Here is a 17,662-nt window from a genome sequence, read left to right on the forward strand (position 1 = left end):
TTTAGTATAAAAAATTCTAACAGACATTATATTACCACCATAAATCGCTTGCGATTAGGACATGGATTATTTCCATCTCATTTAAAAAGATTAAAATTACAAACAACCGAATTGTGTAAATATTGTAATGCAACTACTGCTGATTTGCAGCATTTAATTTTAAATTGTCCAGCCTTTACTATAGCAAGAATTATAATGATAGATGGTTTAATGAAAATTTACAAAACTGAAGACATTCCCCACCTTTTACCATCTATCCTTAGAAATCAAATTCCTACGAATATATCAAAAACACTGTAAAAACAATATAAACAAAATTTTCAAATAGAATAATAATGTTAAAAGGAAAAAAATAATAATGAAACATAAATACAATTAGAAATTTATACCAAATGAAGGAAACATTAATAAATTTATGAAAGTACAAAAAGTAAAGTTAGGCTGAAAGGCAAAAAGCCAAAGCCGTAAAACACCATTAAAAAAAAATCAGTTCAGTTCTGTCATTTAGTGTCGTTGACTTGTCAGTGTAGAAAATCATTAAGAAAAACCTGTAAAAAGGTTGTTTTTCCACTAATCCGTCCCAATTACTCCAAAGATACTTGTTAAATGTCAGATAAGATAGCGAAATATTAGTTAGAAATAAAATAGTTATTACATTGGAGGATGGCCACACAAAGCAACAAGTCTCCTCAGTAACAACCTGAAAACTTGCTTTTTATTTAATCTCACTAATGCCCGTACATAAGACAACGTGAACGTATTTGTTAATATCGCAGCAGATCTTTGTTGTTTAACTATTTGTGAAAGACCAAAGTGTTTGTGAAGTGAATTTTTGAAAGAGAACAAAGAAACCAACCGAAGGCATCTATCAGGTACTGTGTTATATTATATAGATCTATAATATATTATATAACTTAGATATTACACAAGTTTTAGTCTGTGTCTAATTTTAAAGAGCACCTTTCATATAATTTAGTTTTTGTTTTTTTAAACAAACCTAATCTAATTGGAACTGAGTGTAACACATATTTAGGAATTTTAAACAGGATCATGTCTATTTAAATGTATTAATGTACAGACATGGCCATGGCGCCTGACCCATCAGACCAAACTACAGCCATGTTCCACTGCTTCTGTATTTTGATTTGATAGGTAAGGTGCACTATGTCACTGAAATAAAGAAAAAACTGTAGTTTGGCTGCTGAGTGAATGCATTCCTGATAGGTAGTGTTGGACTATACTATGTAACTTCAGTGGAATTAAAAAATATTATCAGAAACATGAATATTTCCCGAAAAATAAATAACATTTTACAATAAATTTAATATTAATTAAACACACATTTAACGGGATACTAAATGAAAGTAGTTCTTTTACATTTTATTTTCAAATCCATATTATGCTGTTGAAAGATTATGTCAATTCATGATTTTTGTACCATAGTTTGGATGCCAGGTATATCGATATAAATGATACTTGTTATTATACAATAATAATAAGCTTTTTGTATATAATATTTTTATGATTTCATTTTTTTATTTCATATTCATAATAATAAGTATTTTTTATAATATGGGGGTAGCAGACGAGCATGCAGACCACCTGATAGTAAGTGGCTACTGCCGCCCATGGACATCTCTAATCAACCCCAGATAGTATTGGATATTCCTACCTGAAGTCAGCCACAGATGCTGCTACCCCTGAGGACTAAGGTGGTACGCCTCGGAAAAGTATGTCTCCCTTACCACACCCTTCAAAGTGGAACATAGCAGTGCTTAACACTGTTATGAGGCAGAAATAGGTGTGGCGGTGGTTCCGCTGCAGTTGTACTACAAAGGGTTCTACCGCCTTCAAAAAAGTATATTATTTTACAATCAACTCAACTCACTAGATCAGATCACCAGCTCACTCTGTAACATTTTGGTGTACATGCAGGTGAAGATGATTAAAACTGGTTACTCTAGGTTAACAAAATTATTATTGCTGAGGAACAAATTACTATATATCAATAGAGGCACCATGAAAGCTATCAGAATGTTTAAACACCAAATAAAATAGTCCTGCGTAATGGGCATGACAAATATAAATATGTTTGGAAAGACTCCATTATTCATACATACACATACAAGATCATTCGAGAGCCTATGTAAGTTTTCCTGTACATGCATATTGCACTTATAAGGGGAGGGTTGGTGGGGGTTGGTTTCTTTCGATATCTTGTATATATTAATCTTTAAGTTTTAATTTAACATCAAATTAAAAAAAAACAATAATAAATGGGGGGTTCCGCAAGCCCCCCCTTCACAGGGATGTTCTTATGACCCCTCTCTTCCCCCTCACCCCCCGCAACATCAAGAACGATAGGTCATAATGTACAGTTTTCCCCATGTCATTATTTTATTGTTGTATTATTATATTTTTCATCAAATATTTCCCTATAACATTTGTCTCATTTTTATTTTCTTTATGCTATAGTATAGTTAGTTATATTCAGACATTAGAAACAAGGAATACCCATCCAAAGAAATTACTATACCCATCTCTACACATTACACTTAGTGACAGGCTTCAGGAATGCATTCTCTGAGTGGCCAGACTATTAATAGTTTTGTTTTTGTCATATAAAATGCAAGATAATTTTGAGAAAATAGAGTGGGAAGAACAGATTTCGAAAATGAGGTGTTGATATTTATTTCTTATTTCCAATTAAGCATCTCTAAATGAGAAACAATATTTAATTTATAATTCATATATCACAGTGTAAGAGTCAGATGAGCATATGTAGATACAAAAAATCAAAAATCGTTTTTTTTACAAAACAGTTCATTGTGAACTGTTTTGTAATCCTTTATGAAATGGCAAAACGACATAACGCATTCATATATTCATTAATAAATAAAATACCGAATATATAAAAATATAAGTATGTATTGTATCCTTGTAAGCCTTTATAAACATTATTTTTTATATTTTTCAAAACGCAAATAGTAGGACAACATATTAATATTATTTTTACATATTAATATTATTTCATTTCAACTACTGTATATTATCTCTAAAATCTATCTTGGCACAAGTAGATACATTCATCAGACTCTTACACCGCTATATAAACAATAGATGTGTGTTAAAATTTGTTTATTGTTGTATTTATGTCATAGTTCAATGTTATAGCTAGGCTATGGTTTAGTCAATTAGTCAGTTAGAACTATGTGTACTCTTTTAATGTGGGCTCTAACAAATCCTTGGTGCTTTCAAACAATGTGTGGTGTTGATTTGCATCACATTATGGTGTCTGTTCCATGTCCTATTTATTACAATATAGGCTCTCACTTTAGATCTTATACTTGTGTCACAATTCACTACTACTATCAAAAACTATCAAAAACAAGATAAACTTAGATACCTTAGCAACACTTCAAGTAAACTGAGCACTAACCTATGCCCAGCAGTGGGATGTACTAAGCTACTAGGGGTTATAACATTGGTTTGATAAAAATGGTCACCAAAATTGATACCTATAGAAATGAGTATACCTACATAGCATTCTCTGTTAGCAGGATGCAGTGGTAATGAAATAGCTGGGTACAATGGCTCTAATGCCAAATAAACGCAAGGACACAAATATTTTGGGGAATTTAGTGGAGTATAGTCTCAATCAACAACAACAGGACCATTCATAATAGTTTCAATTAGTAAAAGTCCATATTGAGTATTCAAGTTTAAAAGGTTTATAAATGTACAATATTGGTTACACCTATTTCTAACTGGCTAAACTGAGAAATGCTACAAAGTAGTGATGCCGTTTGATAGGCTACTATCTAACTTTGATAGCACAGCTACTATCAAGGTTAAATACTATTATAGTCCAATCAATACCCCTAACACATTTTGGAGGTCAACTATTCATAGTATAACTATTGATTGTTCGGCATCGCTACCACAAAGCAAACATTACATCTTAGATCTAACTGTGAGACATATTCATACATTTTCTGCACTGTGTTTCTTCATAAATGTCAATGTCATGTTTCCTATGCTTTTAAATGGTTTATTTTTTTTATCAAATTATGTTTGCAATTCCTTTTATACATTTTATTCTGTATCTGGATTTGGTTTTGATGAGAATGTACTATTTTTATTAAATTCATTTTAATACCAATCCAATTCCAATTTCCAAAACTATTTTTCATTTATGAACTGTCTTAAATCCATGAATGATTTACCTACTGTAATTTTATTTGTGTCCATAAATGTTCCTTTTTATTTGTAAATTCTATGTGTTAGTATGTAGATGTACTTTTTATTGCTATTATATCTGTGTCCTTTTCCCAGAAATGGTTTTTATTTGTTACGAAATGATGGGCATGATGACAGTATTAAAAATCAAAGAATAAATGATTTAAGTAAAAACAATATATTGAAAGGATTCTCAAAAATGACCCAGTTTTAAAAAATACTTAAAGATTTATTATATTTTCAATAAAATACTGCAGTCGGCCATCTTGACTGAAACGCTAATCAGGGCGAATGGCGTCATTTTTTAGGTCTGTTACAAAATGCTTGAAGTTTTGTAATTTTTGTATGGGATGTCATAGTATGACGTCACTAACGGACGCCATGACACCCGCTAGCATGTTTGCGCTTAATTCAAAATTGGAAAAATATGCTATTATTTTCGTGACCGTCAGAATGGCCGGTCACTACCCATATTTTACATCGAAATAATTACTAAGAGTTGCTACCTAGTTGCTACTAGTTGCTATTAGTTGCTACTAATTGCTACCTTCGATTAAAAAAAGATAAACTACTTCTTAAGGTGACCGGCCATTCTGACATCAGGATGGCCGGTCACCTATCCAGTGAGAAGAAACTGCGCAAATAAATAGAGTTTTTTTGTAATCAATAGTTGCTACCAAATTGCTACCTTCGTATGCATCGTATTGGACTTCATAGCTTTTAAGGATAAAAAAATATTACGGATTTAATATAAGAGGACTAAACGCCTGTATAATGTATAAGCATAATATGTTTAATTTCGGGGTTTCTCTTTTAATTATACAGGCGTATTAGGCGTTTAGTCCTCTTATATTAAATCCGTAATATTTTTTATCCTTAAAAGCTATGAAGTCCAATACGATGCATATGAAGGTAGCAATTTGGTAGCAACTATTGATTACAAAAAAACTCTATTCATTTGCGTAGTTTCTACTCACTGGATAGGTGACCGGCCATCCTGATGTCAGAATGGCCGGTCACCTTAAAAAGTAGTTTATCTTTTTTTAATCGAAGGTAGCAATTAGTAGCAACTAATAGCAACTAGTAGCAACTAGGTAGCAACTCTTAGTAATTATTTCGATGTAAAATATGGGTAGTGACCGGCCATTCTGACGGTCACTTGTATAAGTTAATACTGAAATTATTGCAGACATAATAAGATTTTTTGAAACAGTAGTCATGTAGAATCAGCGCCAAAGTTCTAGTCCGCTCTGAATATACAAACGAGTCGCGTCGCAACAGCAAATTGTAGAAGACAGCGCGGGGCCTCCCAGCACCCATCCGCTGCCCACTCTCGCCCACGGGTATATAGCTGCGTTAGTGTGCCCTTGCTGTTTCTATGGAGTATATACTTGTAGTTGTGTTCGACCTCATTAGCTCTCTGACTACATCTCCCCGCAACAACTTCAGAGTGGACTAGAAGTTTGGCGGATTTTACCTACATTATAGAAGGGATTTCAAAATTTGTCATTATGCCCATTCTAAGAAGCGTTAGCAAGGTACTGATACTGTTATGTATAACCTAAAGAGAAAGTGTAAAGTGAGTAATGTTATAAGTAAAAATTAAATTTAAAGATAATGAATAAATTTTTATGCAACCAAGTTGTAAGAAGTTTTTTTATTTTACTCCATGTCCTTATGGCCTAGGAAATAAAATATCACATGCATAGATTAGTAAGGATATGTATCTCACCGCCTTGTATCGACAGACAGATCTCCTGTTATATTAATGGACAATATTGTCCATTTGACACTAAAACATTAGGTAGCTACATGTTCATTTGCTACTTCCATTACAAAATACACTAACAAAATAATTTAAAAAGTGGAGCGGGAAGTAAACTACAGTTAGAATTGCAAATATTTTTTTTATACTTTAGACAAAAGGCTCTTTTGTCTTTAGTTTGAAGGACACTTATACAAATTGTACACTACCGAAGTCCTCAACAATACCAATGTTTCTGTGGTAAAATTTCAGTGGCCTTCTTATCCTGTTTGGAGTAGATTACAGCTGTCTATAGACACCAGGGACCAGTTAAAATCGACTGGACTATTTATTGAAAAAGAGGACCAATATGAAGAATGTGGATAAACAATAAGAGTGGAAAGAATAGTGTGATAAATAAATTAGCATGAGAGCTGCAAGTGCAATTGTATGACTTTTTATTTTGTTTATATCTTATTGTGCTTCTTTACCCTGCTAACTGTATTCCTGCTTTATCTTCTCTCACACAAAATTACACAAAGTTTTGTCATCATTCAAGGCTGTTGAACAATAAAATTTATTTGACTACAAAATAAATTTTATTGGGGATATACTCTTATGTATGTAAACTTATGCTTTGTAGGTAAGTAGCTACATTTATTTCATAGGGAAATAGAAATTTTAATAGCATTACTTAGTTGTATAATATAATATAAGACAAACTTAATAATTCTTAGGCAGTTATTTGGTAGTATCTAAAATGCATTTTATATTAGCTAATATTTGTAGAAATAGGATGAGATACGACACACCAATTAAACCAAATATATTATTTATTAATTAATAAAGGACAACTTTGGCTATTTAATATCTTTGGTTTATACTTGCATGTTGCATGATGAAATTAGGTATATTATATTACTTATAAGTACCTACTGTAATAAATTAGCGCATAATACAAATAAAATTGGTAATATACGTACTGGGTGCTTAAATACTTGCCACAAAAGATAATTTTTTATCCAACTTGTGCAAGTTATTTAACGCTTAAATTTCTTTACACTATATTAAATGTAGGTACATTTCCCTTAAACCAAACTTTTTAAGTATGAAAAACTACAGGGCTTCAATATAATTTTAATTGATTGAGGTATTGACGTGACGATATTTTTTTTTAATAATATTAATAATAGCGATCTTTCTTTTTTGAGCGGGGAAAAAATATTAACTGAAAGTATTTACAATTATAATTAAACTTACAGAAAATTAAAAATAATAAATAAACTATAAATATAAAATAACTTATTTACAAAATTTACATACTTATATACAAAAATGAAAAACAAAAATATAAAACATTTTATTGTGATAAACATAATATTTTATTGTGATTTTATTTGATAACCGTTGTGTCATTACAGGATGCGTTCAATTTTATAGCTTAAAATAAAAACTAAATTAAAAAAGGCGTCAAAGTGTTGTAGTTCAATTTATTTAGCTTTTAGCTTAAGTCGAAATAGATAGATGGCGCATTAAGTACCTATCATTGCTGTTCATTAGTTTGTTGCACCAAGAGCCCTCTCTTGGTCTTCACTTTACAGGTAAATAGTCCATGAAAACAGTAAAAGATGGCATTATAAAAAGCGTGGAGTAGTTTACTAGCGCCATCTTTACGCAATACTAATGTGAAAATAGATGGCGTGCTATTATTTTGTCGTACTTCGAGCGCTCTCTCTAGAGGAAAATAGTCCATGAAAACTAATAGATGGCACTGTAAAAAGCATGTAGTAGTTTATCTACGCCATCTTTACGCCATAATACACATTGTAGAAACGTAATGTGAAAATAGATGGCGCGTTTCACCTACTTCGTTGAGCGCCATCTTGTATCGAGTAGCAAAGATTTACATTAGAAAGTTCTTTCTTTTAACACTTTTCGGACAAATAATACCACCGCTAGAGGTCTCTATGTACAATTATTTTAAGTAACAAGCTTTGTTTAGGAACGTGTAAAATAAGTTCTGCATTTTTGTATACCATCGCCGCATGGGGTTTTAACGCTATAATCATGTAATGGTAGCTACATTAATTTACTTATTCTTTATTCCAAAATTAAAGTTAATAAATTAATGAACATTCGAATAATCGTTTTATTTAAAATGACAACCAAGTAAAATTTCGGGGTGTAGATTAAATTAAATTTTATGTAGGATTCACACACGAAATTGATCAGATTAACTTTAGCTTTAGCATGTCTACCTCTGGGTAACCATCAAACGAAGATCCACATTTCTGCGATGCGAGGCATTGCTCAGTGAATTCCAACTAAAGACCGTACTTAAGCTTTAGTATTGACTGTTTGTCGAATGCGGCGAGTTGGAAACATCAGTTGCTAAGCTATTAACGTTATTAAGTCAAGTATCAAGAACTTTTCAAGATTATATAGTTCTGGTGAACTTTATTGTTAGGAGGTAGTACCTAGTGTCTATGAAAATGCTTAAGTAGGTACATAAGAGAAACATACACTGCAAGAGTAGCAAGGATTTCGCTGATCGACTTTAGTTAGAAAATTCATTAGAGTACCTACTTTGAGTTGTTTTTTCTTTATAATGCGAGCAAAGGGGTTACCCTACATCGTAGGTAGGTCCATCATCATTTTCAATATTTTTACTAATGGATGGATTTATTTCTCAATTCTTGCTCTTATTTTCGTGAAGTGTTTCTTAAGCATTTTTCTTAGATACGGATAGACCGGAGGCAAAATTAACAAGTTGTTTGCGACTCGATTACAGACCACTGGTGACCAACTGTGTTTGCTTACAGTAATTGTAAGTACCAAATTGTAAATTGTAAATACGAGTATCTTAGGTTAGACGAGAAAAGCGAGACTGTTACAAATGCTGCCTACCCAGGGACAAAAGTAACACCATTTCAATATACTAAACTTTGGTGTAATCATGGAAATAATCTATTATCTCAAGAGTAGGTACATATGCCAAATTTTATTTGTTCTTTTACCAATACTAGCTTACTACTACCTGTAAAATATATACATATATATATATGTAAAATATATATATATGTGTATACCTTAGGTATACTTTAAAAAGTGAGGCTTAGGTTAAAATGATAAATTACAACGTAATACGTTTTTACAAGGTACATGTTTAAATTACAAAACCAGTATAGTTACACGTACACCTTTTCTGCAAACAGTTTGCAACTTCCCTACGATTGTACATCACAAATAAGAGCAGGTTTATTTATTTGTCAGGTTCACGTTTATTTATACCGTTTAATTTGTACCTTTCGCGTTTGTTTGCTGTCGAATTACCAAATGTTTTTATTTATTTATTTGCAATTGAAGTAGCTCAATTAATATGAAATGGTTGTGGAATTTAAATTAGCAAAAGCTTTAATATTCTCATAATGAGTTTTTTTTGCAAATTCACTATTGAAGTGGACGTAGGAATTTTGTATGGGAATATTTATACACATATGTAACCTAATTCCTTACCTAATATTATCTATTAAATTAGGTTTAGTGGCCGAACGAAGTGTCGATACTGTCGAATATGTCATGATTTCACACAGTTTCACTAGCATCAGGTCAGTGGGTACTGCCGCCCATGGACATCAACCCCAGATAGTCAGCAACCCCACATAAGATTATTCTTCTACTTGAGGTCGGCCACAGATTTGCCGCTACCCTTCAGGACTAAGCTGGAATGCCTCGAATAACTGTGTCTTCCTTACCACAATTTTAAAGCAGTTTGCCGGATTACTGCAATCTACTGTACCTACCTACCTACCTAACCTTAACCTAAGTAGCCGCAGTTAATTATAAAAATAAAAGTTTCAGTTAGGGTTCTAATATAAGAGCGATGTCGGCGCCAGTTTCCCGCGGTCGCAGTCGATCGTCGCACCTGTCGTAGACTGCTAGCCAGCTTTCCTCGGCATCTGCTAGTCGCTAGTAGAGCGCTTTCAAAGCGATGCATTTGTAAATTTTTGTAGCAAACGTTGGCCACTGCAATCCATCAGATTCTGTCTAGTTAGGGATATATCCTGTATCGAATACTGCTTGCGCCCTGATTGGCTTAATTGGTGTAGTGTGTCGGATTATGCTAATGCCTCTCACAGGAGAACAGTTCCTAGCAACGGTTTAAAAATTAAAAATATTTTTTTATAATATAGAAGTAGCAGACGAGCATGCAGTTCACCTGATGGTAAGTGACTACTGCCGCCCGTGGACACCTGTAATCAACCCCAGATAGGATTCGATATTATATTTCCTACCTGAGGTCTAAGCTGGAACGACTCGGAAAAGTATATCTCCCTGACCACACCCTTCAAACCAGGACACAGCAGCGTTGAAACTACTATTATGAGGTAAAAATGGGAGTCAAACCACAAAGGGTTCTACCACCTTCGAATATATGTTCTATCTATAGCTAGATACTTAAGCATGTTTTAAATCCAAACGATAGAGCATCATGACTGATGGGGAGTAAATTCCACAAGCTCCTGTGTGATTGATCTATGCTCAACCCTTGATAAAGTTTATTCCCGAGCGGCAGTGTGAAGATCTGAGTTAGTGCTATCGAGTTAGATTAGTAGGAGCGAGTTATACAACTCCTGAGCGATGACAGTATTCCCTACTGACTGTAATTTTGGAGAAGATCCACGAAACTGAAGTCTCGTGTAGGTGTGTCAAACAATACAACCTATGGGTATTTGAGTCACGTTTTTTAATGTAGCTATTTAATATCTACGCAGTAACAGTGTATTAATTAGCAACCCAATCTTTCAAACCGAGGTTCCAGGCTTCGAATCCTAGATATCGACGTGACGCACCTCTGACTTTTTTAAAGTTATGGTATATGCGTAGTAAAAATCTATTATGTATCACTTACTTATTTATAACGGCAAGGAAACCTACACTCTGGTCGGCTTAAGTTTATTTTAGGTGGGTTTATACGGATGCAAACAGTACCTAGTTACCTACCTAATAACCGGTTCCAAATAATAAGGAATACTACCAGGGGATGAATCGTATATTGTTTTCGTACCCTTCAAACTAGAACACATCAGCATAGGTACATAACTGTAAGCATACTTAAGGCAAAAATATGTATGGCATGACGCGTAGATGTACCCAAGCTACAAACGTTACTTGACCCCGGGCGGACTGCATATCTGCCAAAAAAAGCTAACCAATAGATATAGATCAAATCGGTGATGTTTCGAGAAATCTTTGTGGTTCGACTTCGGCGGCACCACCGGCACACCAATTTCTGCCTCATAACAGCAGTGTTGAGCGCTGCTGTGTTCTGGTTTGAAGGGAGATAAGGGAGACATACTTTTCCGGGGCGTTCCAGCTTAGTCCTCAGGGGTGTAGCGGCGCACATGTGGCCGACTCCGGGTAGGAATATCTAATCCTATCTGGGGTTGATTACAGGTGTCCATGGGCGGCAGTAGCACTTACCATCAGATGGACTGCATACTCGTCTACTACTTCTATATTTTAAAAAAAACGATGAGACAGGAAGGGTGGTACGACCACACCTTTTTTCTATATAGTTATATATGTCCATGGGCAGCAGTAGCCACTAACCATCAGGTGGACCATATGTTCGTTTGTTAGGTATAATATGTGTGCCCGTGTTTTCCCACATTATTTTCTACTAATTCTATGAAAATTAGAATGTCCTGTAGTTTAGAATTTCTTTTTGTCAGTGGTAAATGTTTACGTTTTGCCTTAGCATGAATATGATTAGGGAGTTAGCAATGAAAAACGTATGACATATACATTTTTTATTTTGATCACAGAACTAAATTTCGTACAACATCAGTTGAGCAACATCATCATCACACCAATATAATTATAGAATTATAATAAAATATTTGTAGCCGATGTTCACAAGTCGGAGTCACATAACCGCATCACAATATCTCCCATACAGGTACACTATCATTTACCATGTTCATTTCCATCGATAAATAAACCCTGTAAATAGGTACTAAACAATAACATTCTTCACTATAACTGATAACTAAATCTCTTAAAGAGATTTAAAATAAAACTTGTTTACTGTCATCAATAACTTGATTCTCTCAGTGAATATACCCATCTACAACGTTTTTGTGATTATTATACACAAAATATTCTAGGTTACGGTAACACAACATAACTTAAATTTGTGTTTTGCTATGCAAATCTTACCTGACTTGTATACTTTGTATATAACAGGGAAATACTGAATTTTAATTAAATATCCATTACATAGATCCTCCGAGTCGTGTACATGGGCTACACGAAATTCAGGATATTAAAATTTATAATAAAATTTAAACAATGCATACTTTTACACAAATACAACAATCATTCACAAAAGTTTATCTTAATAAAAATCAGGACATAGAAATACTAAGTCAGTCTCAAATTAAAATACAGCGTAGCTTATAGAGTTTTATTTGCGCTCCGATGGTCCGAGATATCGAATATAAGTACTTTGCCAAAATTGCAACTATTACTATTCTGCTGGAGAACTCGGGCTAACGGAGCGCAAACCAAATGTTATTGCTAAATAATTATTAACATTAGAAAAGGGCGTTCGGAAACGATATTGTCGTAGGAAGTGTAGCACTGCAAAGAGCACAGAAACTTAGCACCTAATGCAATATCAAGAGAAGTAACAGGGTTTTGTGTTATGCACACAGGTATAAAATCTTCGAGTTTAGATGACACATTGCGTTTGTGTAACATATGTTTTTCAATTTTCAATTGTAGATAATCTACAATATGTTGCATTTATATTTACGTCTCGCTCGTTCTACAATGTGTGAGCAAGAAACAGATAAAACGCAATTTTTGTCTGTTTCTTTTGTTTTCTTTTTCGGCTTACGTTTATTACTAAACAAACTTATAACAAAACCACGTGTTCACTAAATAGATTAACGTCAAAAGTAACGTCTTTAATTTCATTGTGAAGATTCTACAGCACTCAATCGTCATGGATTAGCAATTATGATTTGATTTAAATTTATCTAATTGTTAATCCAAAACGAATTAGATATTAATCCGATGCCTATATCAGTGATAGGATAAAACAGACGCTTTCGTCTTATAAACTAAGTACTTTAGGTACCAATCACTTTTACTAAGGAAGATGATGAATTGTATTAGGTACCTACCTATTTAATACCCCCCATAATAACGTTTCACATTTCATGCCTGGTTGGATTTACAGTACATGGGTATTAATTGGATACTTTTTATTGATAATAGTACCGGAATTATAGGTATTTGTCGCTGAAATTGCATTAAGTGTTCGTCACAAGCGAAAGTAGCGTACAATTACGTGACGTTAAGGTCAAGTGAAGTATGTTTACGTTCTAGTTAAAGCTGCTCAGTGTGTGGAGTCCAAGGTTCATTTTAGCTTTTTAGTGTAGGACGGTGTGGTCAATTGATAAACTACCGCGTAAAGCATGATTTGCATAACGATATTAGGTGAAAATTTCAAAATTTTAGAAAAACTAACTGGACTTCATTTATCCATAAAAGAACAAGACCACGTTGATGACAGCATGTATGCGAATTGTTTAATAGGGGAACTATAGAACTACTACTTGAAAGGGAATGGTTAAGCGAGATTTAAAACATGTAGATAAATATTACCATTGCGTTTTTAAGCAACTAGTACTCGTTAATGTACTTTTTTTAACGATATCAACTTATTCTTGAGATTTTTTTATAGATAGGTAAGTCAGATTTTCGAGTTATTGAGAAATTTCCGAGTAATATAATAAAATTACCGTTTCATGATTGCCCTTGCTGGGTTGCATGGAGCAGGTAGACAATATCAAATCGCAATTGAAATTTTTTATTACATACTGATAAGATATAGATATATTTTTTCACAAATCATAACCGATCGATAAAGTACGATAGGTGAGTCATTGGGACTATAGTTTATTAATTTTATTAAAGTTCTCTCTTCTCACTCACAGACATCAAGCGACACAAAAAGAATATTTCACAATATGTAATCAGAAATGGATAAACTACCTATACATTATTACGAATGAGTACTAAGTTTGCCATTTAAAATATTTAAATTTTAGATACGTAGATTTTCTGACGTTGTACCTACTGGTAATAGTAATTATTTTGTGATAATTATATAAATTTTTAAATACTTAAGATGTTCAAAACTATTAGACTCATTTTTACCGCAACATAGCCCTACACTTTATTCAACACATTTCCAAAAGCTTTACTCAAAGAATCTCGTTCGAAAAACCATAAACTTGTCTCCAACGTCCATATCGATAGAAAATGACATTTATTTCATAAGCCTTATGGTGAGTATTCTCCATAGGAAGTCTCGTAATAAGTAAAAAATGGTTAAGTATCATCCATTTGTGTCTTTATTTTCAACAACCATCCACCATCCTTTTGTACAAGGGAGGTAGATGGATAAAATAGCCATGTAAATGTCCTTGGAATCTGTCGAATAATACCAGCATAAGATGTATTTTTGATATCACATTCGCGTCGAGTTATAATTCATTTTTCTGAGATTATATTTGCCAGTTGATACCGCATGCAATAAACGACGCACCGCGACTATTAATACGTCGGTTATTGAATTATTTCACGAAAACGTTGGCCGTTTTCGTGAAATAATTCAATAACCGAGGAATCGCTTCTTACTACTTAGCAACTCAATATCTGCGACGGTCGCATTGCGCACGCAGGTCGGAAATGCCGATATTATTTGGCAAAGTTTAAGCATTATAAGAGAATCAGGAGCAACGCGATTGTCAAACAAATTGCCCGATTAGTCAGATAATCCGAACACAACTGACGTCAAAATTACAAAACAGTCCAAAATTAATCCCAAAAAAATGTCCACCACATCTGGAAATTTCAATCTTCTTTTTACAATTTTTTGAATACTTTTGGAATGCTGGAATGTTTGTTTTTTTTTGCTTATTTTCAGCAAATAAACTGTCTCTTTCGATAAACAGCAACTTAAATAATGGAACACTAAAATAAAATTAGTGAATTTTGACCCATATCAGTAGTCCCAATGTTGCTTACATCAATATTTGAGATTTTCTTTTATCACAAAAAGTAATCACCATTTGCCGTAAATGGTAAGCGGGCAATTTGGAACAATATCAACATTTTGGCACAGAGGGGTGCCTATCGTCCTGCAGAGTGCGCGCGCACCCGATGTGCGTAAATTGACAATTTTCCTTAAACCCCTGCAAGGTGACGCCTATAAAGCGACCCAGTATCCTATCCGTGATTAATGTTTTTCATACGAAGTCTAATGCGTCTAAACGTCCACGTTACGACCCTACTACAGACAACTGAAATCTATACTCATGATAGAAAGGAGAGTAAAAGTATATTCACTGATTCACTGTGGTTCTACGTCTCTTTAGTACCATAATTCAATTGTATAAATAAATATGTCTCTTGTTCGCACATGCCGTAAAACCACCGTGTAGATTTAGTAAAATTATCTAAGTATAGTAGTTAATTCAAGGGATTTATTCCCTTAAATATTTATGACAATTGCCACTTAAGAACCAAGTAAGAACTTTAGTCCTTAGAATCATTTTGTCAATTCACCAATCTAAGCAATAGGCATTTTATATGTTTGGATAATAAAGTTCATATTGATACGAGTAACTAATCATTTGCCATTGTATTTAAACATATAATGATCAATCGTTTAAGACAATTTGTGCCTTTGAAACCTTTTGACGAACGCTATTACATAGTAAGATTATAATTGACAAAATTGGCTCGATGTGATCGAATGAAATGAAACGATCGTGAATTAAACGGTAATCCACTAATTCGTATTTTGGTTTTCACTTTCAATATTTAAAAGGAATAACAATTGATTGTTTGTAGTGAACGGTATTCATAACGGTTTAACTGTCGTTTTTCAGTTACGTCATAGTTTTACGCATTACACTTCTATTTTTTAGTAATTCGTAGTCCTTGACATATAATTATTACAAGTCATTGCATATTGTTGAACAAGTCCGAAGAGAACATTATATGGCGTCACAATATGACGTTGACGTACTTTATACACCTCGATTAAATGTGTCATAACTATTAAAATTTCTAAAAGTTGGAGAGGTAAATTTTCGGGAAATTAAATATATTTACTGTATAAGTTTTCAGTTTGCACCGAATGTTTTGCGTTACTTTATCCCACGAAACGGTATTACTCACATGTGTCCCGATATAAGCGATAATATTAACTCAGCCATAAATGTAAATAATTGTAATTTTGACAATGTCTAGTAACGAGGAATTGTCAAATTTCAATATTTGATAGACAAAACTTGGGTAGATTGATTCATTAATTAAATTGAATACAAAGAAACAAAAAATGACGTTATTAACGTTAAAGTTTATCTATGGCATCGAAATGTAATTAGGTAGGTATTTGAATTAGATATTACGAAAGTATAGTCACATGTTAGAGCAGAAGACAAGGAGTACCACGACACTACGTTCACGTTAAAGAAACCTATTTACATACAGATAATAATTGCTAGTGGGTACCAACATACATAGAAATTAAATGCCTATTATGCATTTTTGTGTTCCGATATTTTTATAATATATTTTAAACAAAATTACATCAAAATGGATTGTATATTACACTTAAACTGAAATACACATAGATTTTATTTTACTGAATTTTTTTTATACCTACACTCATAGTGAAAATGTATAGTGACGAAATTCCTATCAAAATATACAAAAATATTTTGATTTCCTTGTTTCTTCTTTTTTTTGGTATTTTGGTAACTAGTTTGTGCACGTTTGCTTTCCTTCAACCCCGTAATTACAAATGTTTTGAACATAATATATTAAATTTAATATCTTTTCCAATTAAATCATTCTTAAATTACCTATTCCACTATAATCACCTATCGTATTGCTTTAAAGTTAAGTCCATTTCCTGACCTACAATATTTATATTACATTCAGTATTCTATAGCTTGTATAAATTTTGACATACATTTAAACATTTTGAATAGACAGTGATTAAATAACTTTGACATTTCACTTGTTTTTCAAAATATATGTGATTTTTGAAATAACATTCACATAAACTCAAAGTTACCGTTATTTAAAATTACTCAAACATTTATTCTAACTCATTATAAAAATTGTACAACCCCAAATTTGGCACGACACTCATAGAATAAATAAATATACGTAATTAATAACAATGAATATAGCTTAACACATATTGCTTTCATCACATAACAATTTCGACGAATACAAAAATTTACAAAAAGATCATTCAAAATTAAAAGTAATAGGTATATCTAGCAACAATAAAAACGAGAAATTGGGTTTTTACGGAACCATTTTACCAATGTGCTTTTTGCAGATCTAAAACTTTGATGATTAAAATATGTAAAATGACTTCCTTATACAATCTTTAGAATAATCGAACGGTTCTTGAATGTAGCGCCCCGGCGCCTGCGACGGTTGTAGCGATGTTGCTTTGGGGAGCTTCACATCATAAGCATTCAGCAACTACAAATGAGCAATTTCTAATTGCAATTATTATTTTTTCTAGCTGCTGGCTAAGAAAAGCATATATATTAATTAAACCTTCTAATTCAT

At 32.9% G+C, this 17,662-nt stretch overlaps 1 long non-coding RNA gene across 1 annotated transcript in view; it reads left to right on the forward strand.

The window, feature by feature from the left end:
* The first annotated feature begins 505 nt into the window (after nt 1-505).
* Nucleotides 506-17,662, forward strand: part of LOC140743358 (uncharacterized) — a 177,471-nt gene continuing 160,314 nt past the window's right edge. The window contains exon 1 of the long non-coding RNA XR_012102456.1: nt 506-872. This is a non-coding gene — a long non-coding RNA (uncharacterized LOC140743358). The remainder of the gene's footprint in view (nt 873-17,662) is intronic.

The sequence above is a fragment of the Epargyreus clarus genome, unplaced genomic scaffold, assembly GCF_041222505.1.
Source record: "Epargyreus clarus isolate Ecla_fem2 unplaced genomic scaffold, WU_Ecla_fem_2.2 ptg000007l, whole genome shotgun sequence".
Lineage (NCBI taxonomy): Eukaryota > Metazoa > Arthropoda > Insecta > Lepidoptera > Hesperiidae > Epargyreus > Epargyreus clarus.